The sequence below is a fragment of the Centrocercus urophasianus genome, unplaced genomic scaffold, assembly GCF_019232065.1.
Source record: "Centrocercus urophasianus isolate 14NV4802_14NV808 unplaced genomic scaffold, USGS_Curo_1.0 seq_11, whole genome shotgun sequence".
NCBI classification, from domain to species: Eukaryota; Metazoa; Chordata; class Aves; order Galliformes; family Phasianidae; genus Centrocercus; species Centrocercus urophasianus.
In genome coordinates, this window is record NW_024884253.1 from 57,588,505 (window position 1) to 57,613,490 (window position 24,986).

General features: G+C 39.7%; 1 long non-coding RNA gene across 1 annotated transcript in view; it reads right to left on the reverse strand.

Annotated features, from left to right (window-relative positions):
• LOC122170999 overlaps window positions 1–24,909 on the reverse strand; it is a 26,303-nt gene extending 1,394 nt beyond the window's left edge. The window contains exons 1-3 of the long non-coding RNA XR_006171895.1: window positions 24,712–24,909; window positions 21,441–21,591; window positions 1,928–2,026 (exon numbers count right to left, since the gene is read on the reverse strand). This is a non-coding gene — a long non-coding RNA (uncharacterized LOC122170999). The remainder of the gene's footprint in view (window positions 1–1,927; window positions 2,027–21,440; window positions 21,592–24,711) is intronic.
• Window positions 24,910–24,986: the final 77 nt, after the last annotated feature.

Genomic DNA, 24,986 nt, shown 5'->3' on the forward strand with positions numbered 1-24,986 from the left:
AACTCTTCCAAGTGTTTTTCTTTTTTTCTTTTTTTTAATGGCTTATTTTAAAAATTAGACCACTGTTCTTAAAATATCTACTTGGTATGTCGAGGAGTTTTGCATAATAGTCCTGCTAGGTAAAACACGCGGATCTACTGACAAACCCTCAGTATTATCCTCAGTATACCCTCAGTAGCTTGCCTGTATTTCAATTTATAGTTACTGGGGGAACCATAAATTGTGTCCCTAGAAACCAGCCCCAATCTAGATCACCTGCACTCATATCCTTATGTGTGCCTCATGTGCTTGTATTCCTAAATCACCGTGTCAGTGGCTGCGTCCCCACAAAGAGACACAATGCCTTGGGAGCCTGGGCTGAGTCAGGAGCCTCACCTAGCAGAGACCGTCCTCAGACAGGAGGCCCCAACGCACCCCAAAATGAGTGACTGTAATTAGAGGCGAGCCAAATCTCTTTCTGCAGTTTTCCTACCGTTTCTTCTCACATTCAGGTTCATTTGTCCAGTATTTAGAGCTCAAATTTCAGTTACGATACAGAGAAAGGAAAGAGATTTGATTGTACATAATTAAGCATGTCTGACAAAAATTGGCAACTCCCTCCATGGATACATGAAACATTGTTTGATTAATTATTTGTATTATAGCAACACCTAGAGGCCACAGCAGAGATCAGGACCCTGCTTGGTAGCTACCCCAATTTGCACCACCCAGGGAAGTTCCATCCAAACAGAAAAAGTAGAAAGAAGAAAACTCAAGAGAAAAGGAGTGTTATACAGACCGCCAAGCCCAAGGGCAGGCAGCATTTCACTCGGAGCTGCGAGTAAAAACCTCAGCTGGCTGAGCTAGTGGCCAGCGAATGCTCTGATTCTGATTGCCTTTTCTTTCCTGTGGCAATTTTATACAAACACAACAAAAGCACTACAAAATTCAAAACAGTCTGTATATTCCAACTTGATCTTGTCTGCGCTGTGTGCGTGAGTGGTGCTCTGTCATCCATCAGACTTCAAAATCCTGCTCGATCCCAAGTTTGGAAGATGTGATGCAAGCTTGGTAGTATTTGGAAAAGAGCTACTTAGCTCTTTATTAAATGAATGGAGCAGATCATCAGGAATATTACAAGATATGGATTAAACAATAATTACTAATGAATAAAAAAGATTAACTTTTGAAAATGCCAAACTACTGATGCAGTAATTGAATCAACGTAGACTTAATTAATCAAATTCTTAACAGTTGATGATATATTTGAGAACTGTACCCCTGACCTACATTTGTGAGAATTCCAAATACAGCAATTTGTCAAATGTGAGCTAAGGAAACCCATTTACTCTATGGAAACACTTTTAGCATTATTTCTTTTGTTTTCTTTTTTAAGACACCCTTTCATTATATTCACAACATGGGATGTTTTGGCTGCATTGGGTTAGAGAAGAAATTTGAACATGGGACGTTGTGATGTGGCTGTGAAAACTAGATGAGATTCTTGACTTGAACTCAGAAAAGCAAGGGTTTCCTTAAGAAATGTGGGAATCCAGCTGTAATTTGATACTATATGTATCTCAACAAGCCCACATGTGTACAATGGATCTACTCTAATGTCAAGTATAAGATTCTGAAGTTATGAAGAGACAAGACTGTTGGAAATGCTTTTTTTTTTTTTTTTTTTTTTTTTCCTTGTTTAATATTTTTGATTGTTTATCAATTTTTCTTAAAAAAACACAGAACTCTGGGATTATTTATGTGGAATTTTATCTAAAAAAAAATAATAAATAAAAATAAAAATAAAAATAAAAAAGCTAAATGAAATTTCAAGCAAGATATGTGCGTAAGTAGTTGAAATACATTTTTAAAGAATGTGAATTGCAGAAATAGTTTGAAACCGGGGAAACTTTTGAACCTATCAGAAGGAAAACAGAAATTAATTTACCTTTCTTGGGGCTTCATTATTTATCTTGCTGTGTTTCCTAATTAATTGACGATATTGATGTTTACACAGGGATTTGCTTCTTTCCAACTTCGCTTGATCCTGTGAAGAAGCCAGAATGCTGCATTTGTAGTAGCACATTTATTCCCATGGCAACAGCCAGGGATTTCACAAACACTAATTGGGGCTGGCAACTTCAACTGTTCCCAGTACAGTCCCATATAATTTTCCCTCTTTTATCCATTTTTCATTATACCTTACCTTTTGATTGACTTCCTCAATACATTTACAGTGCTTCCTCATGTCCTCAAGACTGACTTAATGCCTTACCTGATTTACCAGTCTCTACTCTTTACATCTGTTCATTTGCACTTATCCAGATAAGAGACAACTGCAGTGCATTTGTGCTAAGCTCTAGCTCTTATACTGCAAATGCATCCAGGTTTCACTACAACCAGTTAGTTTCTGTACCTGTGTGCAAAAGCAGTAAATAGATGTACCAATGCACAGCAGCACATTCACATATAAGCATGCTGCCAGATACCTCTAAAGGTAGGTGCCAAACCTCACTTCAGGTGGAGAACAAGCTTACTGTCCACTTACACTTAAGTTCTGTGATCATTCAAGATCATTCAGTTCAAGTGGATCATGAACATTCACAGACGTTCAATTTACTATGTGGAGAATACTAGTTGTATACTGTGGTCATCCACTTGAGTTAAGGCCTTGACTTGCTCACAAGCCTAGAACAAACCTTGCGTTAGCAACGAATCTTAGAATCACAGAGCAACTTGGGTTGGAAAGGACCCCAAAGCCCACCCACCCCACCCCGTGCTGTAGGCAGGGCTGCCCCCCACCAGCTCAGCTGCCCAGGGCCCCATCCAACCTGGCCTTGAGTGACTCCAGGGATGGGGCACCACAGCTTCTCTGGGCAGCTGTGCCAGCGCCTCACCGCCCTCTGAGTAATTAATTTCTTCCTGACATCTAACCTTAATTTCTCCTATTTTAGTTTAAAACCATTTCATCTAGTCCTATCACTATCTGTTCATGTAAAAAGTCAGTCCACTTCCTGCTTATAAGCTCCCTTCCAAGTACTGGAAGGCCGTAGTGAAGACTTCCTGCAGCCTTCCCCAAGCTGAACAGTCCCAGCTCCCTAAGCCCTTCTTCATAGGTGAGGTGCTCCAGCATTTTCACCATCTTAGTGGCCCTCCTCTGGACTTGCTCCAGCAGCTGCTTATCCTTCATGTGCTGAGGGCTCCAAGCCTGAATGCAGTTCTCCAGCTGGGGACTTACAGTAGAACAGTACTACATACAGAACAGAGGGAGACATCACCTCCCACACCATGCTGGCCATTTTTTTTTATGCAGCCCAGGATACATTTGGCCTTCTGGGCTGCAAGAGCACACAGCTGGATCATGTCCACCTGGATCATGTCCAGCAATCCCAAGTCCTTCCCCACAGGGCTGCCCTCAGTGTGTTCCTCTCCCAGTCTGTATACATATCTGGGATTGTCTTGACCCAAGAGCAACGCCTTGCACTTGGCCTGAATGAACCTCATTTGGTTCACGTGGGCTCACTTTTCAAACTCGTCCGGGTCCCTCTGGATGCCATACCTTCCTGCCAACTACACCACTTAGCTTGGTGTCACCTGCAAAGCTGCTGAAGTTATTCTCAATCCCACTATGTTATTGATAAAGATGTTGGAGAGCACCAGTCCCAAGACTAACTCCCAGGGGACATCACTTATCATCACTTTCCTCTTCTAAATAGAGATACTGACAACAACCCTTTGGCTGTGACCATCCAACGGGTGGTCCACAGGCTTTCTGGGTAACCTATACCCGGTCCTATGCTCAGTCAATGGAACATCACTGAGCAAACTCAAGATTCCCATTCAGAGGCTGACTTGAGAATAAGTCCCAGACAGTTTTCGAACCATTCTCTCAGCAAAAATAAATTAAAACCAAGTAGAGAAAGTATGCCACTATTGCCCTAATTTGAATAGAAAGACAATAAATAAGACCAGTTAGAGTGAATTTACACTCCAGGCCACTGAAAATGACTAAAAATTGAGGAGTAAAATGATAGAACCATGTGGAGCCTTGTCATTAGGTTACAGGTGAAGTCAAATTTGTTTCTTACTTCGAAATAATTTAATATATTATTAGTAGAAAACTAGTATTAAAATACTAAATTCTCAGTGTGACCACCACCTTCTTGCCCTATATGATATGAAGTAAAAAGCTTCTTAACTATCAAAAATCTGTCTTGGCAGTAAACCGAATGTTTTTAGGAGTCTTTAATTGAAAGCAGGGCAAAAATACTATATTTGATAAAGATAACTTATTGTAATAAAGAGTATAATTTTTTTAAATGATTGAAAAGAAAAAGGGGGGGGGGGGCAAAAGGGGGGACATTTTACATTCAAGTGAAAAGGAAACTGCTGCAAGAAATGTCATATTCCAATAAATGGCAGTATGAACTTACAGGAACACATAAAGAAGGCCTTTACTGAAAAAGGCTTTTGACTCTCAAGGCTACAATTTGCCTCTTTCTCTTTGAGGCACTGAACTGTGCCAGCTTGCACAATTTTTGAAAACACATGCTGCTGCCATTGACTGAAAGGCTCTGTTTTAAAAACATAACAAACATTTGGGAAGAGCCCTTCAGCTTTTGCGATTGTTTTCATGGTTTCATTTTGTTCCCTATCCCCTCTAATTTCAAAAAGCATCATCAAACTCATAACAGGGTTTTCATAACTTTTGTGAACTGGGCCACAGTCAAGAATTTCCACCTTGAGTAATATTATTGCATGAAGTTTCCCACCTATCATACAGTGCTCTGCAGTGCTCAGCACATACATCTGCTTTTCATCTCTTTTCTGAAAGTTCTGTGGATAGCTGTGCCTTTGAAATTAAGGAGCTGAGGAACAAATCAGGGTTGAAGGTTTTTCAGAGCTATGGATGTTGTGTTTTAAACTGATCTGTTGAGAGGAGCGCAAGGGAAAGCATTTCCAGCAGCAAGGCAAGCTGGTGCAGTATAACCTTTTGGAAAGAGAGCCAGGATTCACTACACACAGAATCACATCCCCTGTAGATGGAAGTGAAAGCTTCCCAGACAGGTTTAAGCGAAAGGCTTTTTAAAGCAAGTTATTGAGAATGGCTGAGACTGAGATATTAAAAAAGCAGGTGTCAAGAACTAAGATGAAACCTTAAAATTCTTGCAAAACCTGAGATTTTGAAAAGAAAGCTCCTTTTACGCCATGCCTCCAAAGCAGCACTTATTCCCATGAGAACGTGACACAACAAGAATCACACTGCTGGCATCTAATGGACAAAAACAATTGTGGAAATCCAATAAAAATAGTGGGAAATGCTATTTGGTGAAAACATTGTCCAGCTTTCTGTAGTGCATGATTACAGCTCAAGCAAAACATGATGCCTGCAGTGTATTCTCTTCCTATGAAGAAAGGCTGAGGGAATTTGGCTTGGAGAAGAGAAGGCTCCAGAGAGACCTCACTGCGGCCTTCCAGTACTTGAAGGGAATTTTAAACAAGAAGGAGACTGACTTTTTACATGGACAGATAGTGATAGGACAAGGTGAAATGGTATTAAACTAAAATAGGAGAAATTAAGGTTAGATGTCAGGAAGAAATTAATTACTCAGAGGGCAGTGAGGCATTGGCACAGGTGCCCAGAGAAGCTGTGGTGCCCCATCCTGGAGGCGCTCAAGGCCAGGTTGGATGGGGCCCTGGGCAGCTGAGCTGGTGGGGGGCAGCCCTGCCCACAGCACGGGGTGGGGTGGGTGGGCTTTGGGGGCCCATCCAACCCAAACCATTCTGTGGATTTATGACTCCATGGCTTGATTCTATGATTCTGTGATTCCATGCCATTCAGGCTGCAGCTTCACAAGCGTTCCTAGCCAGCATAGGGCAAATTCTGCCAGGAGTCATCCTGGGTATCTACTGCTTCTCACTGCAATGTGTCCCTGCCTCAGGCCAGTGGTGACTTTGGGGATGGGAGGTGAAACAAAGCAAGAACCTGGTTTGGTTTAAAACTCACATATTCTTCCCGCCCTCTTTTTACTGGTCAGCAGCAGTTTCCATGCAGTTTTCCCATTTGTTGTCAGGATAATTTTTAGAATTGCTATGTACGCCTAAATGTCAAATGGGAGGAAAAGATCAGCAGGTATCCCTATGACCATTGCTGCCATGCAACATTTGCATGGGAGTAGCCTGAAGATTTCCCTGTGTAAACAAGGGGTCTGTTGCTCCAAGTCCTCTTTACACACATAACTAGAGACACTCCCTGTTCCAAAGGCATTTAGAACTGATAAAGCAACACAAAGGAAAACAGTGTCATAATTGCTGTATGAAGAGAATATCTATGTACAGAGGTATTCAGTGATTTTCTGTCACATGGGAACTTTGGAAGAGCCGTGAAGTGAGTCTGGATCCCACCATTCTAGCCTACTCCTTAAAAATAAATATCCTTCCTCTCTTATGTCATGAGTCAGCACACTTTTCCAAAATGGTGCACTCAGCCTAACTGTTGTCAAATTGCTTGGGGAGACTCTAACCTGACATATTTAGCACATCCTTCCCACAGCTCTCACAGAAGCACAAGGATGTCAGCTCTGATCAGACTCAACCAGGGCTGCAAAACCTATCATGTTTGTAGATCTAAGATGGTCTAGAAAGTAATTCTTCCAAAAGCTACTGCAATTCTGTGCATGAAGACAGACACAAGAAGCTGCAGTGGGCAACATTTCCATCAGGCTGCCCTTTAATAACAGCCTAGAAATTAGTATTACATTAACCTAGGCAATGTTTTTAGACTTAGAAATGTCTAAACCACAAGAACTCTTTGGAGGTGGGCTACTGCTTCGGATCTCAGATTGCAGCCCCATCTGCTGTGAAGAGCTGTCAATCTAATCTATCCAAGTCTGCAGCTTTCTGTCCAGTATGGCATAATGTATAAAGCAAAGGATGCCACAGTAACTGTATTGTGTTTGCAGTCTGAACAGGTGCTTAAAAAAAAAAAAGATCATAGAAGAGTTTTGTTATCTATACTTCTATACTTACTATTTGAAGAATGATTCATATGACCTGAGCATTTAGAAAACTGCAATGCCATAAGGATAGAATGGGGAGGAGGAACACATTCTTTAATCAACATCTACGCATGGTTGGAAAGCTGCAGACAGTTCTCTGCAAGCAGTCACTGAAGCAGGTTAAATTTTGTCACAACCACGTAAGGACTCCTGTGGTAGCTCCTAATGAGGGTCAATCTGCCCCAGCGTCCTGCCTGCCAGTGGCCAAGAGAAACTGGGAATTAAGTGTGTAGAGCCTAAAAATACACTTACCAGGCATCTCTAAACCCTTTGGATCATGCAACACATCCATAAAAAACCTTTGAACATGCACCCCCAGTATATGCATTTTCACTTATTTATAAACCATACCCGTGCACTACTGAAGTTCTAACATTTTCTTCCTGCACCCCCATGGATCGTCTTGTGCATTCCCTGGGGTGAGAGCACCCTGCTTTGGAGAACACTGCTAGAGAGGATCATCCCATTTTTATAGCATTTCTAGAAACAATAAATAATACTTTTTATTGCAGACATGTTAGTCACCGGACCTCACTCGAGCAGTGCAGACCTGCCTTATTTGGCTACCAGCAATCACGACACACTTGCATTTACCTCATGCACACTGAATGTGATACCAGTTAGAAACAGAAAGGGACAATTTGTCCAAGCATAAAAAAACCCTGTTGCCGTAACAAGCCAGGAACATCAATTTAATGTGGGAAATATTAATAGGAACTGGAAATTGTTCAAGAACATTCTACTGGGTATTAAAAAAAAAAAAAAAGTGCCACAAATCTACTAGTAGGAAAGAATTCATGCTGGGGAAGAAGGAACGTGTGAAACATAGAAGATGCAGAAATGTTAGTCAGATGCCATCAATCGAAATACAAAGAATGCAAAAAAGGATAATGGCAGTAAACTGCAAATGTAAAAAACATTTTGCTGAACACAGCAATATAAGAAGCTCACTGGGCATTACAGTTAGAAGGAAAAAGAAACAAATTACGGTAAAAAAAATTCGATACCAAATATTCCATTACTACAAACAGGTATCATCACAATTTTGAACAAAGGCTCAGAAAAGACAGATGGGTTCATCACTGCTTCTCTTCCGATTTCAGAATGCAGCAGGAGGATAAGCTTGCCCAACAAAATGTGGTAGATGGAACAGAAAGCCTGGCATCAAGAACAAAGAGTGTGATGAAGCGTCAGTCGCAATTACACATTTACAAATCAAGCAGCCTAGTGGGAAACAAGCATCATGGAAAGGACCTTTGAATTGCCAACTTACTCCAAGTATTAAAAAAGAATAAAAAGATGATCCTGGAAAATACAGACCTCTTAGTCACAAGCTGAATCCGGACACGTAATGGGAATTTTCACTTAGGAGGCAATGAGCATAGAATTGTATGCTTCAGATGTGATTAATAATGATCAATAAAGTTTCAGGAAGCATGGATTTTGAAAATAAAACCTTTTTTTTAATCTTCTTCTTTTCCTTTTGTTCACATCTGTCCTACAATACTAAAAACTGCCTTCAGAGCAAGAACTCAGTAGATCATCACAAACTCTAGTGTAGCCAATTTTGTCTCAGCCACTGCAAGGGATACAAACATTGGCAGGATAGAAGAACCTAACCTGGTCCTGACATGCCAGGACTCCAGGCCAGCTCCAGTGAGTATGAAGTTGTGGGGCTTAGCTTAGGGATCAGTTTTCATGATCTTTATGCATAAGATTAGCCTAAGTTGCCTGAGAATTTTTTTTTTCTGGCTATGAAAGAGAGAGAACTGTATTTTCCTAAAGATTTTTAGATCAACCTACAAGTACAAGCCAGATTTGGGAAGGACACTTCTGAGTTTCTAAATTTGACAGCTATAAGCCAGAATTCAGAACATGATACGTAGTGCAAAAACAAGTTTATGAAATCGTATTTGAATTCTCTGCACACCTTGAGAATTGCCATCTTTGCAGAATGATAGAATCATAGAATCCATTGAGTTGGAAGGGACATCTGAAGATCATCAAACCAGCTTCCCCGCAATGAACAGGGACATGTAAAGCTACATCAGGTTGCCCAGAGCCTTATCCGGCTTCGCCTTGAAAGACTCCAGGGATGGAGCATTGATTACACCACTGGGCAACCTGTTCCAGTGCCTCACCACCCTCACTGTAAAAGATTTTTTCCTTATTTCCAACCTAAATCTACTCTCTTTGAGTTTGAGACCATTCCCCATTGCTCTATCACCACAGACCCCCCTAAAGAGTTTGCCCCCTTCTTTCCCGTAGCTCCCCTTTAGATACTGAAAGGCCATTATCAGCTCACCTTGGAACCTTCTCTTCTCCAGCCCCAACTCCGTCTCATTTAAAAATTGAATTTTTAAAAACTGATTTTTTTTGGCAGAAATGTGTTGAGAATGTCTGTTTTCATTTGAAATCTCAGATACAAACATGTCTATTGATGCATAATTGAGAGTATGTTCTGTTAGTCAATCATTAGTAACAATGTTCTAATTCTGTTTCCAAACTCCAGTAAAAAACTGTGGAGCAGAAAACTGAAGTGATCAATCATACATCACAAGCAGCAAGCAGTCAAACAACTCATAAGCATAGGTATCATAGGTTTCTTCTCAATCTTCAGGTGTGGACTCTGAAAACCATGCTATCATGAGAAATCAAGACCGGCTAAAAATGATGTGAACAAGCAAGCAAACAGACAAAAAGTTAAAATTATCTTATACTTTATCTAACACACATTTTGATATTGCATCATAGCCCCAGTTAGTTACTGTACTTCCATGCACCAACAGTTATCTGATAAACCATCTTGATAAAGGTTGTTTGCAAACAGGAAAATCTGATCCTCTGTCTGGTATCAACTGTTGTCTCCATTACCTTTGACAGAGTTACTCTGGCTTTATCAGCTCAAAAGTAAGAGCTGAACAAAAATGCCACTAGCCACAGTAATATTAATAAGGATTGTTAGAGTTCTGAAGGACATAGGTCTATTAGCTTTTAATAGGTTTAGTAAGCTTTGTGTATAAGTTTTACATGCAGATACGCATACATTTACATTCTAATTCCTGCAGTGTTTCCTGTCTGTTGGTCTATATTTTATTTCCACAGAGGCCTCTCACCTTTTCCTTGTGCTCTTTCACATGGTGGTTCCCCAACCAGATGAGCATGCAGATTTTATCTTTATCTCACTGGCAGTGTCTGTATAAGTCAGCACTGACGGTTTTGTTTCCTAGGTGTCCCCTCGAGCTACTCTGCACCAAGTGTCATTCAACATGTGTTACTCTTCCTGCCTCACACCTTCCATTCATACATCTATAACCATTAATTTGTTGATATCTCTGTTTTATCCTGTGCCTGCACGTAGCCTTCCTCCATATTCTTGGATTAATGGAGATCCGTGGATCAGATATGGCTTTTGTGAGGACAGTACCACTGCCTCAGAGGCACGTAGTACAAGCTGCATTAGCTATACTCCACTGTGAGCCCAGGAAGCCCCAGCTGCCCAGTCTCCATGTTAGCAGCACTATTTTTAGTTTGGTGCCACCTTTTGCAGATTTTCTAACAATTTATTTTATTTTCTTAGTAAAAACATATGGCAAACAGATGCCTAAGCCGGGCCCCAGCCACCCATTTCTTGTTCCTGCCTTTCCAGAATATCTGGGAAAATTCTGAGGTTTATGCTAATATACACGGAACTTGCAATTTATTTCAAGTGCAACCTCACGCTGACTGGCATGTCATTTTAAAATCAAGTTTCTGTCTCTTTTTTTTTTCATGGGCAACCTTGAAAACATAAATCAGGATTCAAAGATGGTAGCAGCTGGGTATCAATCATAGGAAGCAAGGATGATGTAGAGATCTTCCTTCTCCTTCCCACACACATCTCTAAAAATTCAAAATAAATCAGATTCATCTACAAGTATCAGTTTACCAGTCCCTCTCTTAGGTAACACTTCTGCACAATGGTATGATCACGGCTACGTCTGAGATGAAAGAAGAATGAGCTGTAGTCTTGAAAATGTTAAATCTAGCTCTGCTTAAAAATCACCATTCTCCCCTGGGATTAGAATTTAGCTATTTTGCAGATTTCTGCAGTGACCAAGGCAACTATGACACAAGAGAGAGCATGCTCTAAGCCAACATGAAAACATGAAGGCCTTCAGTAGGGCTGTCAGCCCCTGTCATACACATTTTTCCCAGGCACTGACCTTGCTTTATATTGTAATTCTTCTCTCCCCTTTCCCTCACCCTGTGTTCTACTATCCTACAGAAACACATTTAAGATTTATATTGCAATATGTTTAAACTTATTCTGATTTTCAGAAGTATATGTATATTTATTTTAGAGAAAGTTTATCTTGGTAAGAGGGACCACACACTAATACCAGCATTATTTATTAAGGCTACGATGTCATTAATTTCTCACATGGGAGCTGAAAGCCAAGGAATACTATCTCTGGTTTCCCTCTGCTCTGTCTCTTTCCCAGGATTCACTCACTGCAGAAATGTAAACTTATAACTGGATCTATCTCCCAAGCATGCCCAAGATGTGTCAAGATATGCTTCAGATATCAAATGTCAGAATGTAGATTTATTCACACAATTCAAATGTTTAATTTAGAGGCTATTTAAATGAACAGCCTCTCAAATTAATTGTCATACTGTCTTTTTCCTCACTAGAAATGTTGCCTTTTTGTACAAATGATAAGAATGCTGCAATTCCCTGGATTTTGTTGTTTTTTTTTAATTAATATGAAACAATTAATTATTGCTGAATTCTAATTCATCTATGATCTTACCATTTCAGGGACATGCAGTGGAAGTGCAGACATACACTGAATGAAATTGTTCTGAAACAGTGTGTAGTCAGGAGCTCCTGTGAGCTCTGGGACCATAGTCCACCTCAGAAATGATTTACAGGTTTCCTATATTTTACATCAAAATTATCTAGGGGAAGAAGAGAGAGAGAAAAATATAAAACAACTAAGTCAATGCCAAATAGATTTGTGAATTGTACACGATTTCCAAGAGATGTTTTTTTCCTCCTGCACAACTTTTAGCAATGCAAAACGTTGCTTACAAATAAAGGATTCAATTTTCTTGTCCATAGGGAGAAACAGCTAAAGAAAGAAGTCTCTGTAGATCTCTCTGCAATGAATGAGAGACTGAAGTTTCTCCTTATGGCTCGTGTCCCAGAGTCTGTTGTCAGCTGCTAATCCATTTCCACTGCACTCTCTTGGTATCATGCTCCTTCATTTGCCTCAGTGCTCCTAGTTGATGTTTTATTATTGATTATTTGTTGCTAGTTTTGCGTGTGAGCAAAGCATTTGGTAGCTTGTCTTTAGTGCCCTTGTGGGGCAGGTGCAGACCAAAGGTGTTAGAAGCCACTTGGAGCAGAAGAAATTCTATGTTCCCCTGTCAGTAAGTGGCTGCATTGTGAGTCCCTTCATCCTGCACCAATTTCTGTTTCACCCCGAAATGATTGTACATCTCTGCCTACAGACCCACAAGGAACACAGAAGAAATGTGACTGGAAAATAATTTGATTTCTGGCTTAATTCAATGAAACAGTTGTAGTGATTTCTAAAATGTAGGTTTTTTTTTTTTTTTTCCTGGAATCAGTGTTTGAAGAAAACAGATTGCCGTCACGTGCATTGAAAATGGCATTTAACAGTGACTTTATCATATGGACTGGAATATTAGCAGATACATTATGTGCAGAAATGTAACACGTTTCACCTTCTCCATCTAATCCGAGAGGTTCTTATTTTCCAGCCACCCACTTGGGCATGCAGTTATTCATTCGGTACAAAAATGAACTGCACCTGAAATATATTCAGATTATTGTAGAATTGCCTCCACCTTGCTGCCACAATTGTCAAGGTAAAAATATCTGTCTCTTTCTCAAGAGATAGATGATGATAATACAGAAATGCTTCTACTCTCAAGGTGCCTGTACTAATACAAGGAGTCAATTCTATTTAAAAATAAATTCTCACTTCAGCAATTGCTATACTTGATGCATGCATTTCACACACACACATATACAATGTTGGAAAAGTTATTTACCTGTAATCGCACATTCAGAAGTTAGGAAATAAAAGAGCCAAAAATGTTCCATGCTTGAGAAAACTTATTTTCTGCCTTTATGTGGTAGTATTATGATACATTGTTAATTATATGAATACGTGCTGCTTCACCTCAGCAATTTGCCTTGTTTAATCCAAAGAACACCTTTTCCTCTTCAAATTTTCTACTTGAGCCACCAGTGCCATCAGCCCCCATAGCATTGCTGGGAGTTGGAACTAGATGATCTTGGAGGTCCCTTCCAATGCAAGCCATTCTATGTTTCTATGATTTAATATCGCCTTTGGCCCAGTTTTCTCAGCAAACAAAGCTTCCAGTGTTGTGCTATCTTTCTGTGCCTCAGTCCGCTACTGAGCATTTTTGAACCCATGGGCTGATTTCAACCAAATCTGACAGGAAAACTGAGGTTTAGGAAGGAAATCTCACTGGTGTCCCGTAATAGCTGTGGAAATTAGCAATCCCCTACTGAAGTAAAGCCTGAAGCACGAACCTTGGCACAAAGCCTCCAGGCAGCCCAGCCGTGAGGCAGCCATACTTTGGAAGCCGGCCTTCCCTCACGTTGCAGCATGCACAGCTGCCCACCAAAGCCCTCATACAGCTTCTCCCTTCTGAGCACTTCTGTTTAAAAATTGTTTAGACACCAGCAGTGCTCTGGGCGCAGTACCCAGGAGGGTGATGGTGGGGATTATACGTCTTACTGCTGGCATCAACTTGTATGAGGGCTGGTCTGAAAATAATGCATCCTATTTTCTTACAATGGCCCACGACATCAGAGGTGGATGTTGGTGGCATGGCAGTAGAAGTTGAACCTTCCTGCCAGTGCCCAGTTACATGTTATTGCTGTGAGACAGATGGCAGCAGAGGGACAGTCTGCCTCAGCAGCATCTGACATGGAAGTGCAGATGAAGCAAAAGTGTGGAGCTGAATTCCTCCATTGACATTCATTGACACTTGCTGAACATCTATGGAGACCAAACAGTGGATGTGGTCAAGAAAAGTGAAGCACTGTGTCATCTCTGTTGGTGCAAATGTTTACTACCGCAGCATACAGGCTATTGTTCACCACAGGTGAAAATGCATAGCTAATGGTGGTGACTATGTAGAAAATGAGTGTTTTGTAGCTGAGAATTTGCACTATTAAATGGTGTTATTGTACTCTTTGCATCTGTGGTAGTTTGGTAGCATGGAAATAAACAGGAGGCATTACTTTCAGAACAACTTAGGAACATAGGAGAAATTAGCCTCTTTTTTCTTCTTTTTCTTGCTGCTTTCATTGCCCTCATCATCTTGCTTTGGTCTGCCTGACTATAGTTTTCCCTTGCCTTGCACACTCCATTTGTCATTAAAACTCCCCTTCTAAGGTAAACGTTTGGGCTGTGCCATTTACATTTGCAGCCCGGAAACCTGTGGTAAAAATTCTCCATTCAAGGCACGTCAGGGCAATTTCAGTATTAGGTGATAAAAAATTCCCCTTCTTCCTATGCACACAAGTCACCCTTCAGTCAATGTTTCCAAAATCATCCAGTCTCTAAGATAATACAGCTGGGTCACAAATCACAGCTACTATGCTTGTGTCAAAAAATATAATATGTAATAATAATAAAATAATATAATATATAATAAATATAATATAAAAATGTAATATATATAAATCAGCACACTATCACAGAGTTCCCCAGACATTGCTGCTAAACATGGATCTTGGACAACATGTTGTAATTTTGCTAAATACTGCCAATACAGATGTTTGTGCAGTGGAAGGAAATGGATTAAATCCTAGTGTTCTTTTTATTCAAACACTGCTTCCATTTTCTCTCAAAAGATAGAGGTGTAAAAGCACATGGTTGGTAATCTCTGGTGTATTCATAATTGCCATATGTGTCACATGTGCGCACATTTTCACATCAGTTTTGCTGAATGAGCTTTTACTGCCACTCTTCATCACTAAAAATGGGCTTGTTTAGCTTGAAGAAGAGAAGGCTGTGGAGAGACGTCATTACAGCCTTCCAGTTCTTGAAGGGAGCTTACAAGCAGGAGGGGGACTGACTTTTTAGAGTCTGATAGTGATAGGACAACAGGTAATGGCTTTAAACTCCAATGGGGAAATTCAGATTAAATATTAAGGAGAAATTTTTGCTCAGAGGGCGGAGCTGTGGTGCCCCATCCCTGGAGGTACTTGGGGCCAGGCTGGATGGCCCTGGGTAGCTGAGCTGGTGGGGGTCAGCCCACAGCAGGGAAGTGGACTAGATCATCTTTAAGGTCCCCTCCAACCTAAGGCATTCTATCATTCTATGAAAATCACTAAATGCAGGCAGTGAAAAACTACAATGTCTTTAAAACATGTTCATTCAGCACTACCTGTAATACATCTCAACAAATCTGCTTGTGCATCCAACTCACCTCCTAAGAACAAACATTTCCTCATTTTGTAAAATTCCCAGTCTTAATTGCCTCGCAGAATGACCACCTCTTTTTATTTTTTCTCTCTCTCTACTGTTTTAGTGTTCTGATTTGCTGGTTCAGTTCACATCCACATGCACTCAGTGACACATAACACTGTGCTTTAGCAGAAAATTGCTAACGAAAGGCTGAAGCAAGACTGGACATCACATTAGAGAAGAAACACTACTAAAACTACAGTACCAATCTCCGATGTATAGCAAAAAAAAAAAAAAGAATTTAAACTTTGAAGTACAACTCTGCCTTGTAACTAAGATAAGATATTTTGTTTGACTTTCAGTAAGTCAACACTGAAATATGACATTTTAAAAATCTTTTTAAAGTCAAATCCTGGTGACACTGAAATCAATAACTTACTTTGATAAAATGTGACTATTATCTGAGAAATTCATATTACAAATTATTTGTTTTAAAACCTAACAGCTGCACTCCTCTGGCCTTTAAAAATTAAACACTAAATTGATAAAAATACTACTTAATGTAGCTTGGCATGCTATTGCTTCCAACGTCTCTTTATAACTTCCAAATCCATAAAATAATTAAAAAATAACTTGATATAATCATGTACATCTAAGGAAAATCTATCACTTTGCACTAAAATTTTTACTTTTCATACAAGTCTTCTTGAGAAGTGCTGCTAGTTTTGTCACATAGAGCTACTATGTGCTCTTTGCAAGTTACTTCAAGAGCAACTAGGTAGATAGAGCAAGATTCCATGATAACTGCCACCTGTGAAGGAAAAATAGACCAAACAGCAAGTTTCAAAACTTACTGCCAGTCTTATCTCCTAAAAAGAGTCTGATGAGGTAAAAGTCATGATGCTGAGAGTACAATCAAAGGTATATTGGATAGACGTGTTTGTTGAATGGGTCCAGAAAGTCTAGGGCAGTGCTGCAAAGAGAGTTAGAACATTACTTCCCACCTGGAACTGATAATACAAACAGAGGCAGTGGAAAGCATCATTCCCTTGCAATTCATGGACAGACCTATGGCACTGACTGGAATTAAGCTCCATCAGAAAAATAGCCTTAGATGTATAACACATTTCTGCATTTCATGCAACACACACCAGCATGTTTGGATTAGGTGATCTTAGTGGTTTCTTGCAACTTTAATGATTCTGTGCTATCTCAGCATTTTCAAATGAAGAGTTTTGGTGACTTACATACAACATTGGCACGGTGGTCACCAGCTTCATCTGAGTGTCCTTTGCTTCAGCTCTTGGTAGCTGTGAATGTCCATCTTTAACACCTCTTCCTCTCCTTACAGTACTGATATCACTGCTACATGTTTTTATGAGTGCTTTTAGCACTGCTGCAGGGCTCCTAGGTCTGTCAGAGAGCAACATAGACAGGGCATTTGGACAGTGGAAAAGGTAAAGAGCTTTGAGGATGAGTCTCACATACTGGAATAGAGGTTGGGAAAGGACAAGGAGGTGACCTGCTGAGGTACTGGATCCCCCCTCCTCTAGTACTTCACTGTATCACTTGGGAAAATGATGACAAGGATTGCTATTGAAGAAGAGACACAGCAAGAGACTGGACAAGTCAGAAATCAGTATAGTCATGAAAAAATAAAATTAATAATAAAAATCTAAGAAAAAGAGCTACATTAAAAATTCCTACTTTGAAGAATACCTAAGAGATCTAAGAAACTACTTGTAAAAGAAAGTTGCATAGCAGACTTTGTGCTTAGAGCCACAGAAATGATGTCTTAGTTTCTTTTGAGGCCTGAGGCATTTAAGAACTGTTTTGTATTCATCACCTCCATCCTATTCACTTTGGAATTGCTGTCCAACTCAAGAGGTGACCCTCAAGATAAAGCAGTTAGACACACTGAAAATGGGATCTGATAGGATTAGTCAAATGATGCTATTGCTATGCAAAGTTGCCAAATACAGCCACACACCAATTGAAGGGCTTTTGCCCAGTGATTCACCCATCTGTGACTGTTGTAGAAGATCCACTCATAAATGATTGAAATCCATCCTGTGGACAGATTTGCCACCTGGATTTAAAATTGCTAAAATAACTCATACTACACCAGCCAAGCATTAAGTTAATGCCCTCTTAAGCTTTTGCACACAAAGCAAATATCTCTGTTCACAGTACCTCACAGAACATTAATCCAATTACTATTTCTGAGGTGAGAAATGAAGCAATTTTAGTCATACTTCAGGGTTTAATTCAAATTATAATAATGGTATTTTAAAAATAAACATCTTTAACTAAAAATTGTTTTCCCCACAAGATTATGGCTTTTTGTTGTTTGATGGATGACTACAACAGTAAGAAATCAGCATTTTAATGGCTCACCTAAATACTACACAAAGATGTAAATATTCAGTGTAATGTGCAGGAAATTAGTAGTAGCATTAGCAGTAATGGGACTTGCATGGCTAATTCTCCACATAGCTGGCTGAACATGTCTCCCAAAGTACCCATCAAGAAATACAAACTTTCAATTACATTTTAAACTAAAATAGGCTCTAGAGGCTTTCTTTCTTTCTCTGAGCTCAGTCTCAGTAAGACTGAAGTTCAGCGCTTCACAATGTTACTGCTTTATTAAAAGTAAATAGAGTAAGATTCAAACATCAAAGAAGAATAATTAAAAAAAAAAAAACCACTGAAAGAATACCCTCACTGGAGATCTAAGACTCTTTGGATCATGTATATTCGTTTATGCAGCATCTTCACTCCATGGTTGCAGCTCTTGAGAACTTCACAGTTTCAGTGTATAAAAGACACTCCCTGCGAGGTAGGAAGTGAAAAGATAACTTTGCAATGGACTTGATATCCTTCACCTCTGCACCTTTGCAGCTTTGACACTAAACCATACTTCTTTTCGAGAAATGCTGATGAGCACCTCTGCAGCAAAACAACCTAGCAAGGCAGAAAGAAACAAGTTTGACATCTGAACCTAAGCCATTTATATTATGTCAGCATTTCAACTTGTGGTTTAGACCTACCAAGAAGGAGACATTGATGGAGTTAATTGTAAATGACTATCTTCCTTTTCTGTGTCTTTCAGAGAAAAGGGTCTGACTTCTGCCATGAGCAGCTTACACTTTTCAAGATAATACCAGCAAGCATCACTGTAAAGATCTAGGTCATATGGGGTTCCCTAGATAGAAAGAAACTGACGGTTAGTAGAAGATGTGTAAGACAGAAATAAAGCAGTGCAGGACCAAACAGGGCTCTGATTTGATAAATTATATTTTATGACTTATTAAGATGATGTTTCAGTTACATTTAAGATTGGACACCACTTGCCACATATTAGAAATGACAGTTACATTCTAGTAAGAGATGTTGTATTCACTCGACATTCCTGCTCTTCACTTCTGACTCACCCTGCCTCCTTCTAGTGTGAATTTCTTGTCTGTGAGTGAAAAGACTTATCTGTAGAATTTCACTATTTATTATGCAGCTTTCAATCATTTTCAGTGCACCTCTGGACAGTTCTTAAGCTACGTAGACAGCCATTGAGTAGCCAAGTAACACCTTGGGGTTACAGCAGAGACTTCCAGGAGAACTTTTCAGACACAGTTAAAAAACAAACAAAAAAGGTGAAATGTATCAAATGATAGGAAGTATTAGGAAAACAACAGACAACAAGACAAAAATACAACTGCAAGATTGAATAAATCTGTCTTACGCAAACAAAATAAATACAGCGTGCAGTTCTGTTTCCCTCATCTAAAATAAATAAGAAAATAAAATAAAACAGTAATATCAAAACTGGAAAAGGCCCAAAGAAATAAACCAAAAAGGATGATAAAATATGTATACTAATGGGTCCAGAAGGAGTGGTTGAAAAAGCCAGGATATTTCAGGCTCCCAGAATGACAACTAAGGGCAGAAATGAGATCTACCTGATACTGAATAGCATGGAGAGGGTAGACTGGAATCATTTGCCAGAAAGAGTTAGGTTAGTAATGCACAGGGTAGCAAATGTGTGAAAATCCTTGTCAAAGAGCTCTGTGGCTGAAAGAACTCTACTTCATCTGCAGGGAAGACTGGGTGAACACATGAAACAGGCACGCACAGGAGTTAACAGGGAAACAAAGCACACCTGGTTCAGGATACCCGAAATGTAAAAAAAAAGTCAAAGGCTGGAGAATGTTAAGGTGGAACGATTGCCTTATTCTTCCTTTCCCCTCATTATGAACTTGTGAGCACTCCTGAAGACAATACAAAGCTAGATGGCATACAAGGCCCTTGTACAAAGATTAATTAAGGTGGGAAATTAACTGGGAAATTCCTGATTAACTTAAGATTCTACTTGAAGACTGACACAGATTTTAAATCAAAAACAATCTAATAAATTTTTATCTCCAGAAAAAAGAATTTCCAGGAAATGTTTTCCAGGGAATGGTTTTAAACTGAGACAGGGGAGGTTTAGGTTAGATATTAGGAGGAAGTTTTTCACGCTGAGGGTGGTGACACACTGGAACAGGTTGCCCAAGGAGGTTGTGGATGCCCCATCCCTGAAGGCATTCAAGGCCAGGCTGGACGCGGCTCTGGGCAGCCTGGTCTGCTGGTTGGAGACCCTGCACATAGCAGGGGGGTTGGAACTAGGTGATCATTGTGGTCCTTTTCAACCCAGGCCATTGTGATTCTACGATTCTACAAAATGTCCCATAATCCAAACTAGCCAGGCTAAACCCCTATTCACCTCTTCTCTGATCAGGAACAACCTTCTTGGCAGAGCTAAACAATGTACTGTCCTTCTGATTATCTGGTAAGAGGGAGGAGATGAAGCAAAGAAGGCAGAGACTACTCCAGAAGTCTTAAAAGACTTCAAATCAGTCAGTGAAAAATGTGGATTTTCTACTTTTTAATTTATTCCTAAAATTCCCTGGAATTTTTATTAACCAGACCATTGTTCATATCTGCATGCGTTAGAGAAGCAGCAGGATCAGAATTACTTTTCTAATGAAGAAAGAAAAATTAAAAATGCTTCAAAAGCATTTTAATCAGATCTGTTTATGAATGCAAGCCCATGATGTGACACCTCTGGTCTGAAGTTAAAAGGCATTCTGAATACCTCTCCCAAGCCTGAATAGTTTTACAGAATAAATGTTTACTAGTAAGTATGGTGGATGAATTGTAAAAACAAATATTTGCTCAGCTGATTCACCACCTTCTTCTTCTTTTTTTTTTTTTTTTTTCTTTTTTTTTTTTCTTTTCCTGACTATGGTTTGTACCTTCTTGCATTCAGAAATGTTATGATCTGGACGATGAATGAAGTCTTTACCATGATAAATTTTACCACTGACTTGAAAGGCACTAAGATTTGATACAGAATTTCTAAGGTCTTACATGAATGAACATTTACTTCACTTGCTAAAAGTGTCTTGCGTGGAAACTCCTTTTTCAATTAGGGTGATTTGTAGGGATTTGTCTTGAGCTGATACTGACTTAGATCAACCCTATAACAACAGACAGATGGGCGCAAAACACAATCCTGCTAAACAATTTTTAATCAAATTGGTTCAACCTTCTCCTGCAGTAAAGTAAAACTGCTTATGTGACCTTCCAAGTGAAACCAAGAATATTTCACATATCACTGCTGTAATGAAAGGTGATTGTTAGTTTTAAGGGTGAGAATGCTCCTACAGATCCAGTGGCAATGAGAAAGTGTTGGGAAAAAAGGATGGGTCTTCATTAAATTGCAGTCATGTGGCAGTTTTCAGCTACAAATCTAGCAGTACCTTTTTTTTTTTGAAATTGTATCTCTTTTGGTTATGCCTGTTGGTGGACTGCTGGGAAGCACAGGAGGAGCTCTGCCATTTCAGGCTCCCCAGGCAAAGCAATGTATGTGTGTTCCAGGAATGCCCTAGGTGTGAGCTCTCACCAGCAGCCGATGCTCTTGTCAGCAGGGAAATTCTGCTGTGGTCCAGGTGTTGTGGGTAGTTTCTGTAGCCACTAACTTTCCTGAGTGATTGTTTCTGGGGCAGCTGCTGTAAACCGTACATGGAAATCACAGTGTGAGACTTGCCAATATGCTGGAAAAGACAAAAATAACCTATGTGAGCCAGAGGAAATGTTTATCTCCAAATAAAAGCTGCTTTAAAGTGCTAATAGATTTCTCTCTTCCTTTCACACTCAACTCAGTGTAATTGTTTTGACAAATATATTAATGTATAGGAAACCTCTTCTGCTTCATTATCATTTGGGGGACCTTTCTGCAATATCATACAGGTGATTCTCAACCAAATGTGAATTGGTTTTGAAGCAAATTACACTAAAATGCATTGTATCAGATTTCTACCAATCCCAAAGCTATAACACAGCTTTTGTTAACAGTAGCTAACATCTTCCCCTCAAATCAACACACAGGATTTTATTTAGATCATGAAGACAGTTTCAGAAAATGCTGCCACATATTCCTCAAGAAATCAAGAAATGAAGAATCATTGAAAAAGTTTGGTTTTGTCAGGGAAGTATGTTAGAAGAAGATCTCAATTTGAACCATGTTGCGCTCCTTAAAGACTGTGGGAGAGAGCAATGTTGGCTCAGTTGTAAAGACTGTTTTCCATGACACAATGGAAGCTTTATTACCAGCTCTTGCCAGCACAAGTCTTTTGATAGAGAAAACAGTCTATCTGTAATAACAATGCATTAAAAAGGCAACAGAATGTTGAAATGCTCTACTGGAAAAATATCTATCTTTGGGAACATAATGTAAGTATCTGGGAAGTTCTGTTTTTATTGAGTAATGCTGAAATGCCATCCCTAGAATGAGTTATCTCAGAGACTGCACATAAAGGAAAGATTGCTGAGCACAGAGCAGTAAGACTAAGTGAAGAAACCATATTAAATGAATCGCTTATCTGGATCCTGCCTCTCAATTCATATATTAGAGGATTAAGAATGAACTTGTGGAAGCTCTTCCTCAGTTGGATGTGCAGCTGTTCTCTACTCTCCTAGGAGTCTTCATGATCATTTTTCTTCATTGATGATACAGAACAGCTTCTCTGATAACTCAATGAGAATACATAGTCATCAGATCTACAAGAGGCCCTACAAAACTGACCACAGACATGCAATACAAGTTTGAGTCTGCCTGTAATTCATTCAGCAAGTCCACCTCCATCTGCACTTGACAATTTTTCTGAGGTATCTTTTGCCATCAGAGGTAGTATTTTCCCAGACCTGAAGGTGGAACTCTTGTTCCTTTGAAGATCTTTATATGATTGTCATAGCATTTTGCATTGTCATTTCTTTTCCTTGAAGAAGTACAGAATTCTAGGAAGTCACAGCTTGGTTGTCTGGGAGATCACATTAACAACAGTAGCAAAACTGGACAGTCAGGTTTGAACTTTGTGAGCACAATGAGATGTGCAAGGAGCTCTTCAGACAATGCCTGTCTGCACTCATAAAAAAAAAAATCTTTCTTTTTGGAAACATCCTTGATATCCTACTCCTTCTTTTGCTGCCACATACGTAGACTTCTTGGTCTTCTTCTGGAGCCAAGGCATTTAAGGACAGAAAAGGCAGAGTATAACTTCGTAGTCATAACATCACCACATCAGACTGCACAGAATATCTGCCTATATATTTTGCATCAAAACTTCCACTTTGTGTCCTTAAGCTACAGTATATCTTTGGGGAAAAAAAAAACCCACAAAAAAACAATCCAATTGCATTTGATGTTCCTCTAGGTTTGTTTTAGAGTATTAGCAAAAGTTTTATTCTGGGAGTTCATGTGCCATTATGTACCATAATGCCCAGACTCCTGTCAGTGCTGCCTCATGCCAGTCACTCTCCTTCAGATTCCAAGGGTGGCTCTGAGGCCTTATTTTGAATGTCAGCCTTCAAGTGGACTGTCTTAAGAATATTTTTACAAATGACATTACCATTAGTCACTGTTACTACTATTTACAACAGCAGTCGTAACTTTGTAATTTGTAATTCTGTATTTTTGTCTAAGTCATTGCTAATAGCACCAAGCCAAGAAGAAGCTTCCCCAAAACACATCCATATGATAAAACTTCATTTACAGTCACTTCTCTTGAGAGCTCCAAGTTGAATCAGTTTTTAATGCACTTGCGATGAACTACAGACTTAGTCTATGCTGTATTTGTGAAAACGGCATACAGTTCTAACTTAGATGAAACCTATTAAATCAACACTATTACCTTTATGAACTAAAATTATACTCAAGTGTATTTAATCTAATCTTTTCCATAAAAGTGTATTCAGCAGCATTTAATTACGTGTATTCAATGACTGCACCCCAGATCAGCACTTCCATGTTTCTTCCAGAGTACCCATATCAAACTGGTTATGCTATGACAGATCAAATTATCTTTACCATTTTTTAGATATATAAGCAGTGTAAACATTTTTAGTACTTTTTTTTGTACTTTAGCGCTCTCCAGCCATGTTGTGAACAACAGAACTAATTAAGGCTATGGATTCTGAGGATTTGGATTCTTTAGCCCCTAAACAATTTTAATTGTAGTAACTATGATTTCCTCTTCATGTGCCCTACAACAATCACATCTATTACTCTGGAATGATGTGTATGCAAAGTGGATGGCTGATATACAAGTACTGAAAGGCTGATCGCTGCTAGGAAGAATATGTAGGAACTGATGTTCTTGCCTGCTTTTCTCTGGCTGAGGAAACAAATTTAGGTTTAAATTCCAATTTCCACAAAACTTAAATAAGCAGAATAACTTTCTCCAAACTACATCACAACTAGTCCAAGGGATATGGAATGACAGACAGATGGACAGATAACATAAAGCTTGTTCAGAACATAAAAATCAACTTAAACTCGTCAGTTCTCTCAGTACAATTGAGGACAGTTAAAAAATGTTCTATGCCAATAGTGGCACTGCATCCTCATTAATTGTTGCTATAGAGATATTGTCAGATAGCCAGATAGTTCAACTAACAGATAGTTATCTCTATTGAGAGGTGGCAAAATGACCAGAAGTGACAGCAGGCTGCCCTTGGATATTTGCTCTGTGTAAGTGAAACCTGTGCTGTCAGTACACCTACATAGAGGAGCAGCTCTGCTAGCCAGAGGTTGGAATACTGGGATAGCAACTGATTATCTGTGCAAGATACAAACAGAATTCACTTATTTTCAAATTAGAATTTTCATTACTTACTTTCTGAATAATGTAAGCAAAGAAGGACTCGGCGACAGGGGAGTAGAATCTCACCGGTATGACCTGGGCTGCTTTTGTCCCATCCTAAGGAGAGCTTCAAAAATGGGGAAGGGTCTGGAGGGCAAGATGTATGAACAACAGATGAGGTCCCTCCATTGGCTCGGCGCAGAGCAGAGGAGCTGAGGGGAGGCCTGATGGCGGCTGCAGCTCCTCACAGGGAGCGGAGGGGCAGCGCTGAGCTCTGCTCTGTGTGACAGCGACAGGGAACGGCATGG